This window comes from Cyanistes caeruleus, chromosome 3 (assembly GCF_971803275.1).
Source record: "Cyanistes caeruleus chromosome 3, bCyaCae1.hap1.1, whole genome shotgun sequence".
NCBI classification, from domain to species: domain Eukaryota; kingdom Metazoa; phylum Chordata; class Aves; order Passeriformes; family Paridae; genus Cyanistes; species Cyanistes caeruleus.
In genome coordinates, this window is record NC_141703.1 from 81628003 (window position 1) to 81641040 (window position 13038).

At 39.4% G+C, this 13038-nt stretch overlaps 1 protein-coding gene and 1 long non-coding RNA gene across 41 annotated transcripts in view; one reads left to right on the forward strand and one right to left on the reverse strand.

Annotated features, from left to right (window-relative positions):
- DLG2 (discs large MAGUK scaffold protein 2) overlaps positions 1 to 13038 on the reverse strand; it is a 986702-nt gene that overhangs the window by 94660 nt on the left and 879004 nt on the right. The gene's annotated exons all lie outside the window — the stretch shown is intronic.
- The window catches only part of LOC111925189 (uncharacterized), a 40167-nt gene continuing 33358 nt past the window's right edge, over positions 6230 to 13038 (forward strand). Inside the window, exon 1 of the long non-coding RNA XR_002862104.2 lies at positions 6230 to 6315. This is a non-coding gene — a long non-coding RNA (uncharacterized LOC111925189). The remainder of the gene's footprint in view (positions 6316 to 13038) is intronic.

The following is a 13038-nucleotide window of genomic DNA, read 5'->3' on the forward strand; positions in this document are numbered from 1 at the left end:
CTAAATAAATCAAGCTATTACTGAGCAACAGGGACTATGTATCCTACTGAGCTGTTATTCTACCTGCTCCCTTAAAGCCAATCCTTGCTTCAGGAAGTGTCATCTTGGACCTTCTCTGATGGAAATTTCTGCAATTTCTTCCAACCACTGAACTAAAATCCAAGCAACTCAACAGCTTTTGAAAATAACCCCTCACAAGACTTGGCACAAGACTTTGAGGAGCTTTATCCTGCACTGGATTTTACTTCATTCTCAAAAAATTACCTCCCTGTTATTTTGACGGATGTACCCCGAACTAAACAGGACTGTACTGTCCGTGGCACTCTTTCAAGCTCTCTGAGGCTTAGACTGAGCTAACATTTTGGATAATGTTGTATGTACACATGTCCAAGAAGGAGCAAGGCAAATTAAAAGCAGAGTTTCACATGGTCTGCCTTGGCAGCACAGTGTGAAATCTTGGAAAACTTGGACACATCTCCTCAGCCTGGAATCCAACTTGCGCAGCCATGCTCACCCAGCAGAGCAGCTTATGTCTCATTAACCTTGATAGCTCTGTAGGAATTACTGTTTTGTACAGTGCAGACACATTTCAAGATATTTCTGGTGTTTTAGGCACAAAGTGACTCTGTCAAGGTGAAAAAAAAAAAAAAGAAGTAGCACTTCCCTGCCTCGGAATTCTGTTTCTTCAACAAATATTTATGTGAGATGTTGCAAAGGAACAAAACCTACTTTCTATTAATAGCTAAGCTAATTCATTTAGCGATTTTATCACTTCAGGCTAGTGGTGGAAGACCATATTTTCAGACATTTATTCAATTTCCACAATTCCACATCCAAAATCATTGCCCTGGGGCATTTGTTACTTATTATTTTTGCTTCATTGCTTTTTTTTTCTTGCTTCTGCTTTTTACCAAGCATAGTTTCATTTCTTGGGAGCTGAGCATCTTACACTGATGTCTTAACGAAGATGCTGGCTTAGCTTGCTTAAGACATGAGCTGGCACAACAAACAACACACAGCTGACCACTTTTGGGGTTTTCCAGGCCTGCCAGTACTGGGAAGGCGGTTTGGTAGACCCAGCTAACCCTATAACTTCATTGGGTACGAATTCCTCTTTTTCAGACTTGTAAATGATGGCAAATGTTTCCTACCTAACTTCAGTTGTTTATAAATTTTCTCCTGAGTGTCTCACCTGCCAGCTATGTGGTTCATGTGAGTGTTCCCAAACCCCTTTCAATAAAAATGGATGGTGTTAGCCTGGGTACTCTATTTACACTAACCTGGCTGAGTGTGACTGATCCAGAATGGAAGGAACTCTGACACAAATATATGGATATAGAGCTGGGAGCACACTGGTGCAGATGGCATCTGCCCCAACACTGCTGTATGCAGAAGATGTCACCTTGTACTACACTGTGCTGGGAAAAGAGGAAAAAGGTACAATCCCACTTTGTCATCTCCGGAAACAACAGCAACTTAATGTGACTAAGGAGGCACAGGATCCATCTAGGAATTACGTGAGAAACTTTTTGAAATAAAATGAAATGTAGATCAGTCTGACCTGGCTAATTTTCAGACAAAAATGAAACAAAGGAGACAATGCTTAATCAGGGATCAAAATTCCCAGGTGAACTTCTATGAAAATTTATACAAAACCTTTCACAGCTATAAGACATCATATGCTAGTTTTGTACTTACACTTCACGAAATTCTGATATACCCAGAGTGGGAAGAGATAAAGAAGAGGTTCTTAAAAGAGACTTTTGGAAAAAAAAGGTTTCTTGCTGAAAATAGAGTGATGTGGAAGCTCATGTGATTATATTAATTCCATAAATAAGCATAAAAATTGTAATTTACAGTAAAAAAAAATAACTCACAAATCATTTAAAATCGTCATAAGCCAAAGCAGAAAATTAAACGGTAGCAAGAACACCAGTAGTACCACAGGTAATTATTCATAAAACAGGACAGCCTTACAGACCACCAAAAATACAGAGAACAGAAGGAACATCAGTAACAGGAACAGATATACTGTGCCAAATACTTGGCAGAAGTATTATGAAAATAAACATGAATATACTTCTTTAGGCTGAACTGTTTTGCTATTATGATTAATACCATTTCCTAACATTGGAAATGCCATTAATAAATGATTCACTCCTTGATTTCAAAATCTGCCAGGTAAAAATTACCTCTCCCTGTTACTACCTCTTTCCTACACTCAGCTGTGCTGCTCTTCCAGTCAAGGATATCTTCAGCCATCTCCTAAGGTTGTCTGGAACACTACTGAATTAAAAAGTAGAATTCAGCAAAGACTGGAAACAAAACTATCCATTTTGCCATTAAAAAAAAAAACCAAAACCCTTAAAACAACCCCAAATATCCTGAACAACAACAAAAAAAAGACAAAAACATTCCCATTTGTGTATTGATCCTTTCTAAGAGGCAATATTGAGAGCAGCTGCAGAATCGTTTAGTTTGCTAGAGCTTCCTGATTAAAGGGGGATTACTGTTTCTCATACAAACAGGTAACAGGGAATGGTTCAGCACATTACAAGCTTGAATGAATTTAAACAAGAGAAATACATATGTTACCTCAGGGTAAGTCATGCTTCCTGTATCCTTCTTAGCTTATTACAGGGAATATTTTAAGTCCTCTCCAGTGCGTTGTGCACTGGTAATTAGAAATGGAAGGTATAGCTCTGGCCTGGATGCTCAGAAATGCTCTGAGCATCAGATCATTTAAAACTGGACTAATGTCTGACAAAGCACTGTAATACCAGTAAATGCCTTGCAATTACTGCTGATATCATTGACCTCATTCACAGAACCACCAAAACCCACCCTTATGGCATAAAACAACTGAAAAAGGTTTCCTTTATTAAGTTCAAGTCCTGCTTTTACAGAAAACCAAACCCTAAAATACTGTGCACAAACTGTTCAAATACATTCCTACAGTAAGTTCCATATTGGCATTTCACAGCTGTTGGAAGGCCACTCAGAGCACCCAATCCTCAAATTGGTAGACTTATTCTTCTAGCTGAACACGACTGAAGCTGACTTAATTGGCTTTTACCCCAGCACAGTTCCTCTGTGTAAATTGCTCTTTTCCATTGTACATTGATTCTCATGGCAGATTTAGAGAGAAAAACACAACTTCACCCATGCATTTCCATTTTGCTAAATAAACAATCCAACCTTAGTTAACAAAGAAAATGTCAGAGTCAGTCCTACAGGAAGCAGATCTCTGCTGTCTCCCTGCTGTGCTGGTGAGCCACGTTACAGACAAGGCTTATAGATCAATAGAAAATGGAAGCGCTGAAAGCTTCCCACCTGATATCCAAGCTTCTTATACTCTTTCATGATTCTGACAAGCATCTCAGAATAAGAATGGCAACCTTTACAGCTTTTCCCAAGGACCAGTTGTTGGTTCTCTGGAGTAAGTAAATACTTCGTTATCCTTATGTTATTAGTTTATCAATGATTTCCTTACAGGAGTCAGTTTAATATAAATCTGTCTGTCTGTCTGTCTATCTATCTATCTAATCTCAGGCTGGTTTCTCCAAAGCTCTCTGACTTTCTGCTTCACTGCTTGTAAGTGTTTAGGATGATCCAGGTACGGAAAAGCAGCAGATGAAGATGATCCAAAGATGATGCTTATGATGTTTATGATTAAACAGCTTTTAGCACTATAAAATGTCACATCCATACAGCTTTTGGAGACAGTTTGGACAGGAATGATCAAAACCAATAAACACTTCAGAAATGTTTTTGACAATGATGAATGATTTAAGTTTCCTATACAGACTCTTCCAAGAAAGAGATGTACTCAGATCAAACAAGAGAATCAGGCGAGATCGTCTGGGAGTGTATTATGGTCTGGGATTTGTGATCAAGTCCCTAAATGTTGTCTGTGCTGGGACAATTGACTGCACCTTCCGAAGCAGATTTAGCTCACACTGCAATGCTAAAGGGCTGTATCAAATTGCACTGCCTAGCATTTTCCAAGGACAAACAGGACTTTCTTACATGGATGCCAGGCAACAGAAACTTGCAACTGAAGCATGAGCCAGATTTCTCAGAAGTAATAGGAGATGAAGAGGTTGCCAGTGAGTGAGCAGAAAGTCTTTTGGGGCCCAAAGTCACAATTAGATCTTTTTACAGATGTTTGCAAATTTGTTATCAAAGATCCTCAGAGATGGAGATATATCAGCCACCTCAAACAATCTATTCTCACGGTTCACTCTCCTTTCTGCAGCTGCATTTTTCCCTAATGTCTCATCTTAAGCTTTTCTGGTGCTTTTTAAGACTGTTTATTCTGATTCACAATGAATGCAAGAAAAAATCATGGCAAACTGAAATATTTAAAGACTAACAGTACAGTAAAATTACAAAAAGTAATGAAAAAGAGGAATGCAGCTAAATAGGCAAGCAGGGATGGTTTTGCAAAGGTAAACCTTTTGAAAAAGTCTGCAAGAGTCAGAAATGAGACCTTAAAGAAAATTACTGTATATGAATTGGGACAGATGAAGCTCATTACTGCCTATGGCCTACATGCTATAAAATGGGTTAGTATTGCTACAGAAACCTTTTTTGTGTGTCCCTGTAATTAGCACAAAAGTACTATTATTGTAATTAACTGAATCCCCTTGTACCTAGTGCAATGTTCATGGCTTTAAGCAGGTTAATGTGAAAATTAATTTGTGCTAATTCACATAAGATCAGTGATGCCCAAACCAATCTGGCTGCAGTGGCATTTTGTGAAAGAACAGTATTTTTCTGTTGACTTGCACAAGGCACTGAAGCTTCAAGAAACTCATCTTAGCTTTAACTTGTGATAAAATTATTGTGATAATTTTCCATCTTCTTGGGGTAAATGTATTGTGAGACTTACTCCTAAGTGGATAAGTGATGTACTGGCTGTTGACATATAAATTAGTAAGATAGAAGATTTGGGCAGGTTCTTTGGCCTGGTCAAGGGGCTGGCTGGTTTCAGAGCAGACTATTCACCAGGATGAGTTACCTTTTCATCTTGTTTGACTTCTAGGGCAAAGCATGTTGCAGCAGCAAAAGAAAGAATATAAAGTTCTTTTGTGCACAAAACCTTAAGTCCAAGAGACTGTAGGATAATTCAGAGGACTTGAATTCTTCACAACTTAGATTGCGGCAAGATAGGAAAATAATAAAAAAAACTACCTGGAGGACTGAGAGAGAACATAGTTTAAATCAAACCAAATCAGTGAGTGGTTCAGTGTAAGGGACAGGAAGAGAGAAGACAAGTTGTTTTTGTGTTTGCTGCTTTTTATTCTTCCACTAAAATAAAACATCTTGCACTGGACAGACAATTTCTGTTCCCTGTTAGCTTTAGACTGGAGAAACACTATCATCACCTGTCAGTGCAATAGAGAAAATTAAGCCTCACAGCTTGAACTAAACTGTCTTGTAGCTGTGACTACTGCACTTTCTGGACATTGGCTGGCTATGCTAGGATGGCTAATTAGGGCTCTTCTGCTCTCTTTTCTGCAGCTGGTGTTAAATGAACTTTTGTACCTTGCTTAGTTTGCTTTCCTTCAAAGGGATGCAGTCCCATATGAGTGGTTGTTATGAACCATCCCTCCTTCAGCTCAAAGCTGCTGTCTTTGGTCATCCTTCTGCAGACATGTGCTACCACAGTAACATGAAGGCAACAGAGAAAAGCCTGACAATCTAAGCACATTCCTGGACCCCTTCTTGTTCTCTGGCCTCTCACCCACTACCATGAGATGGCCACATGACAGGGCAAATCATGAAGGCTGAGTTCAGGGGTTATTCTTCTAAGAACCCTAAAAAGAGCTCCACAGCTCCATTCAGGGCCACCATCTTCCAGAAAACTTTCTCTGCCACTGAATACAGAGGAGCCTGGTGGACAAAGTTTCCCTGCCAGTAACAGCAAGATTCTGAGGCCTTTCTTGTCCTGACTGCTCAACACAACAAATCAAAGTCCAGATGTTCTCTCTCTTGACCCTTTCTCTTGCACCCTTAGAGTACACATCACAGAACACTGCACCTAATGGTAATACTAAATTATATGTCTGCCCCCACTGCCCCATCAGTTGCCATCTATTGATGGGACAAGAGTTAAAGTTTAGCTCTGTTTTTAGGGACTGTAACAGTGGACTCAGTCAGCTGTGACAAGGACATGGATACAAGTGGGCAGAGGTTTCCTTCACAGCTTTCCCAGCTTCTGCATAGCAAGGAAAACCACAAAGCTTCAGGTTTTCCAGTCCTTCCACCCCCTTTTCTGCTCCTTGGGCTCATCTGCAACCTCACCAAAGGGTAAGTGAGAGCCAAACATCCTCCCTGCACCTCCTACAGCCCTCAGTACACAGGGATTGGTGAGCAACAGCTCTTCTCCCTTTGCAAGCTCCCAGCATATGTCAGTGTGCCCCGTGCCTCATTCTTTGCCTGTCCAGAGGGGTTAATCTCTGCATTTCTTGCCTCCTTTCAGTTGTCTGCCTCACCTCTCCACCATTCCTCACGAATTACCTGTTAAACAGTTTCTAAAGAGTAAATACTGCTTTCTCCTCCTCTTCAGCATCATTTCTCTTTTGTCTGTGTCTCAGAGCCTTCAGTGTCCTACCCACTGCAGATCTGGCAGGGTTATGAACTGTTTGAGAACCATGTAAACGTCTCCTTTTTATATATGAATCTGTTTTTTGGGACTGTTTTTGGTTTTTATGTTTGTTTGTTTGTTTGTTTTTGTTTTTGTTTTCCTAACTTCAGCCAGGCCTTGAGCTTGTTGGGTCCAATTTGTGCCTATAATTACATCTGAAGAGTGGCCCATGATTATTTTAGGTGCATTTTCCTACCATTATTTTAATTTTCCTTTTCACAAGGTCACTTAGTTGAAAATCAAATGAGGGAAAGCTGAGCTGGGAGAGAAAACAATAAAGCGAATACAGGGAAGTGAAACAACCACTTTTTTCTCTAAAATGTAATGCGAAGCTCTCTGGAAGCTAAGCAATTCACATTGGTTTATATAATTCAATTTTTAAATAGTATTAAAAAAGGAATTGTAAATGTGTAAAATTGCAAAGGACAACAAATGAAGTTTTGTTATTTTCTTAAAGGTAAACAGAAAGCTGAAAATACCTTGCAATTTCAAGCTTAGAAGACACATATGAAGAAGTACTAATGACACTGCAAATACAGCTTTAAAATATTTTATAGTCAACTTTCAACAGGGCATAATAGTTCTGTTCATTATAAAAAAATATATGTCTTTGAAATTATGAGCCTAGTTTGACTTTCATGTGTTATTAGCTCTCAGTGGAACTCAAGCATTTAAATTGACTGTGATTAGATGTTAGCAGACACTATGACTGCAGCAAACCATTCCTGTTTGGAGATGGCTGGCACAGGAGGCCTCTACAAGCATCCCAACAGGGAGCAAGCATCGTGCACTGACAAAGGGAAACAAAAATCAGCTTTGGAGAGGTCTGCCATGCAGCTGGCATAGCTGTGCAGGACATGCCAAGCAGCTGCTCTGAAGGCAAAAAGAGGGCAGCACCCTTCAAAGGGTGGGAAGGAATGCTGAGGCAAGTGCTGGTTAAATGCACATCTGTTTTTAAATATACACAAATGAATTTCTGCCAGATGTTAAAGCAGAAAGAATTAAAACACTAGTTAAAAAAAACCAAACAAACCAAACCAAACTGAATTAAAACAGACTTCTCAAAGTAATAATCATGATAATGATAATGATAATAGTAGTAGTAATAATAATAATAATAATAATAATAATAATAATAATAATAATATCAACTTACATATCTCTCTGACACCAGGATGCTGAAGGTGAATCTATTCTGAGAATTGTAAGATTTTTTATCTTGTGACTTCTACTTCAGCTTCTTCATCTTCAAAAGCCTCTCTCACCCCTATCAACCTTTTCTAATTTCTCCTACAGTTTAAATACAATTCAATGATCTGTATCAGAGACTCTATTTCTCTTTTCTCCCCTCATCTTTCTCCATTTCTTTGCTATCTAATAATGCCAACGAAGTGCAATAGCCTCTCACAATCACCCTGTTTTCATGAAGCTTGTAAGAATTTCATAGCTCTAAGACCGCCGTCCAAGCTTGTTCATGTATATACACATCTTTTTGTTTATTCATTTCTAGTGCTTGCGTAACCTAAATTTCTAAGGCAAGTAACCTGAAAAAAAGGATTATGAAATACTCTGAAGAGAAACCATTGCAAATGTGACAGCTGCTAAGAAACACTATGACTCTCCTATTCCTCCTTCCCCTAGAGGTTACCATTGTTGCTGGCTGAGGAAACAGCTGTAGTGTGCTCACAAAGGGCAGAAAAGGCCTGGAGAAGACAGATTTGCCCTTTGGCAGTTTGATGTCTTGCTGGAAAGCTTGTCAACCTTATTTACATTCTAATTTGCATGCCAGCCTCTACAAGGTTTTATATTCATATTCTGCTTTAAAGTATCTCCTTGACTATAATCACAACGACCTTTACATGTCTCTCCCCATTACCCTCAGGGCTGCAGTCCCTGCTCACTGGGCTACCCAGGGACTAGCAGCAAGAAATGTCAGGCTAAGCATGACATTTATCCAAACAGTTGGATGCTTGTAAGGTAGACTTTTCTTACTTCTAAAAAAAATATATTATTTCCTGTAGGAGATAAAAGAGCAGTGTGGGTAATGGTCACATCCTACTAAAGGAGAGTGGTGAGGGAAAATCCTTTTTCTGTAAGACTGGAGCAAAACTGGCAATGTGCATCACCTGACAGTGGCTACCCTTGGGAGAAAAGAAGGCAGGAGGGATGAAATTGGGCAGTGACTGATTACTATTGACATTATTTTTACCAACAGACTGACAACAGAACTTGGCAGGATTATGCTCCTGGCTAGTTAAGAGAAGCACTGCCATAAACATGCCCTGCTCCAAATAAATCAGAGCACAGGCACAGAAGTATTGTGCATGCATTAGCCCCCAGCCTGTCAGGCTGCTACAAAAATGTATGGTTTTTCTTACACTCAAAATAATGCCTGTTGAAAACATACACACATATTCAAGGTTTTATGACCACTCTGTGGCATCTTTTAGTCATTACAGAAAAGGCTTTACCAATTATATTTTAATCAAGTAAAGCTTTCAAAGCCTGAAGTATCCCTGGCATTGGTGGTTTTGTTGTTACAGGCTAATCCTGACTTTCTGACAAATATACCATTTCAGGATTTCCAAATACAGGAGCATCCTCTTCTCAGAGTTACAGAGAACACTTCTGGGGATATGGTTATCATAAATAATTTCAGATTCCATAACTTCTGCATTTCTTATTAATTTTGATAAACATTTACTTACAAAAAAAATGTTGTATCCTGTGACTAAGAACAGACATTTGAAAGAAAAAGGCCTAGATGGGCTGTACTGCTCAGGGTAAAATTAAATAGCATATTTGGGGTGAAGGAGGATATTTTTTCCCCTGTCAGACTGCAGGGACATTAACACTGGCTTTCTGTTATGTATCTGCTTTCTGGGTCTATCTCTGAGTTTTATTAACACTTTCCACAGTATCACAAGGAACCCAGTTTCCCATTCTCTTGAGTACTTACTTCAATGCATCACCACAGAATTCCTAACTAAATAAACAGCACCAAGAACTAGTTGGTGTTTGCTGGTTTTTCCAAAGAAATAAACGGGAGGATCATCAGAGCAACATCTGAACTTTATGAGTTCAAGAGTTAATTTGAAGTGTTTTGCTGTCAATGGTGCAGTCTTATTAAAACCGTGATGAAGTGATACATTACATATTTGTGCGGACAAATGTGGACAGCAGTATTTCTTCACTTCAAGGCACATCAAAGTCCTGCCAAGATAATTCTGAATTCTGCCTCTTCTCAAACTTGTAGATGCAAACTGACTGTATTGGCACTGGTCCTTTCTGTTCTGTAAGACAACATGTGGCTACAAGAGAAAAGAAGCTATTTAGTTTTTATTCATTTTTGACTGCTCTGATTGCTTGACTGATCTACTTATTCCAGGCCAGACACCCTTTATCACATGGATCTCCCTTTGCAAGCTGTGCTTGTTTTATCAGGGGTAGAGGCAGTTTTCTTCATGGTAGCTGGTATGGGACTATGGTCTGAATTTTGTTGGAAACAGCACTGATACTACAGGAATGTTCTCATTACTGCTGAGCAGGACTTGCACAGTCAAGTCCTTTGCTGCTTCTGACCCAACTCCATCAGTGAGGAGGCTGGGAGTGCACGAGGAGTCAGGAGGGGACACAGCTGGGTTAGCTGACCCACTTGACCTAAGGAATATCCCTGACTATCTCATATCTCAGCACGTAAAACTGGGGTGGTGGAAGGAATAGCAGAATGTGTGCTCTAAGTGATAGTGTTTAGCTTCCCAAGTCACTGTTGGCTTGATGGAACCCTGCTGTCCTGGGGATGGCTGAATACCTGCCTGCCCAAGGAAAGTGATTAATAAATTCCTTGCTTTGCTTTGCTTTTGCTTTACCTATCAAACTGTCTTTATCTCAGCCCAAGTTTGTCGGCCTTTTACCCTTCTAATTCTCTCTCCTGTCCCACCATGGGAAATTGAGTGAGTGAGCAGTTGCAATGGACTGATTTGCAGATGGGGGCTGACCATGACACAAAATCAAGGAATATGGATCCAAATTCCATAATTGCTGGTGGGTGACACCATACCTACCATCAGTCTGTAATTTCAGGCTGGAGGTTTCTGCTAACCTCTCTTAACCTCAATCTGCCACAAATAGTTACCCTGAGTAAAGAGTGCTGACCTAAGAGGACAATCTGGCCTGGCTACATGACGGCTGAGATTGAGGACCTGGGAAAGAAATGGCCACATGGAATGGTGTGGTGATGTCCCTATTTTAAGCCTTGTCGTTCTTCATCACAATTTCATGACACAGCTTTTAAGTCACCATCATGGACAATGTCAAAAGAAATAAAAATTTCTGGAAGGGCTGTGATATGCTGCCTACAGCTGAAAAGAAACCAAACTTCTGAAGAGATCCAGGATCAAAAGACCTGGTAAATGTCATTTGGATGGTACTTCTGTCATGTTACAAGACTCAATGCAGCAAGTACAGGAGAACAACTTCTGCAACAGATCAGAGCCAATTATCAAAGTAATCCCATTTGGCCATAAAAATATCTAGTCATTTAATACTGCTAAGCCTTGTTTGTAATCACAAAGCTTAATGAGAACAACTTACACTGAAAGGAAAGAAGGGAAATCTCTGGAGTAGAAAGGCTGCTAAAGAGGACGCTAACAAATGCAAGCAAATTTGAGGTTTTAACTTCTTTTATATAGGCCATACCCTATTCATAGAGGATTTTTCTTTAATCAGTCAACCCAATGCTGAAGCCAGCTAGAAGATTATGCAGGCATGCTTTTGTTTTCACACTCTGTGCCATGTAGGCAAGTCTCCCAATTAAGAAAAGGTTTCTTTTGTTTGCATGTTGTTTAATTTCCGGCAGGCATATTCAGAAATAATTACCATCTATATAGAAGGATGAATAGCAGTCAAACCTAGAATTCTCATTACCCGCCAGAATTTCAAAGTGAACTTCTAAGCAGGCATTTTGAAGGTCTGAACAAAAGGGAAAAGGTATTGGACAAAAGTAGTGCTGTCTAAATTCTGAACACCAAGAATGATATTTAGTAATGTCCAGGACATCATTTCTGAGAAGAGCCTGAGAGGACTCTCAGAACACTGAGAAGGATTCACATGTCTTTTGAGAAGTCCGGTTCCTTCTCGCCACATTTAAGGCATATTGGAGGTCATATCTCAAACACTAGAAAATGCTTTGGTCAAGTGAGGACAGTAGTGCCATATGTAAAGGATTTTAGCCAGTTTACATTCCTAGTACTGTAAAGTGTGTACACTGTAAAGTGAGTGCTGTAAAGAAGTTGGCTCTCAGTGGTTCCCAGCAGTAGGACAAGAGGCACTGAGCACAAACTGAAATACAGAAAATTCAATTTAAACATTAGAAAAAACTTTTTTATTCTCAGGATGATTGGATAGAGGAACAGGTTTTCCAGAGTTGCAGAGATATTAAAAACTTGACTCTACATGACTCTGAGCAATCTGCCCTTGTTGACTGTAATAGAGTGGCTGGTGTTGGAACAGATGATAAAGCTACCTTCCAGCCTTTACTATTCTGTGGGTATGTGAAACAATAGCTCTAATTATCTGTAGTAATACAAATTTAACATATAAGCAAAGCTCCTTCTCCTCTTATGCTTAGAAGCACAGGGCTAGTAAAACCCAGTGGCAGGATAATGTATGGTTAACAACTTCAGCCCTTTAGAATGCAAAGATTATGAGAATAAATAAAATATTACATTTGGCTGTATTAATGTCTCCTGGCTTGCATTATTCTCCCTGGTGACAATGCTATTGAACAACTGGTACAGCAATATAAAGGTTTAATGTCTTGCTATATTTAATATCAAAACCTGATACAGGCAGTGCCCATGATGGCTGCAGGTCTGTCAGCATTTTCAAAGTTTTATAACAGCCAGGAAAACTCATAGAGTATAGAAATGAGTCAACCAGTACTTATAATTGCTGGCATTTAGCACCAGAGATGATGACTAAGAATCTATATTTGAAATACCTGGAGTTGGTGGAGTCCAAGTACAAATCGTAGGGAAGATCAACTAAGCACTATATTTTTGTGAATTAAATACACTGAAATGTGTGCAGCTTGTAGAACTTTTAGGTGAGTGCTTAAAACCATATTTATACACACACACCACAAACATATTTGGTTATCATACAAATGAGTGTTGTTTTTTGATTTGGTTCTCCCCTAATGCAGAATATTGCCGTATTTTGCATTCCTACCCTTTCATCAGCAGAGGTGGCTGCATTTCACATTTCAGAAATAGTGTTTAGGGAATTCCCTGGGGCATAATCTTCAGTGGCAGATGTCACGTATCTCCTAAGCTCAAATACAGTTTGACAGCGTGCAAGTGGTCTTTGCTTTCTGTATTAATCAA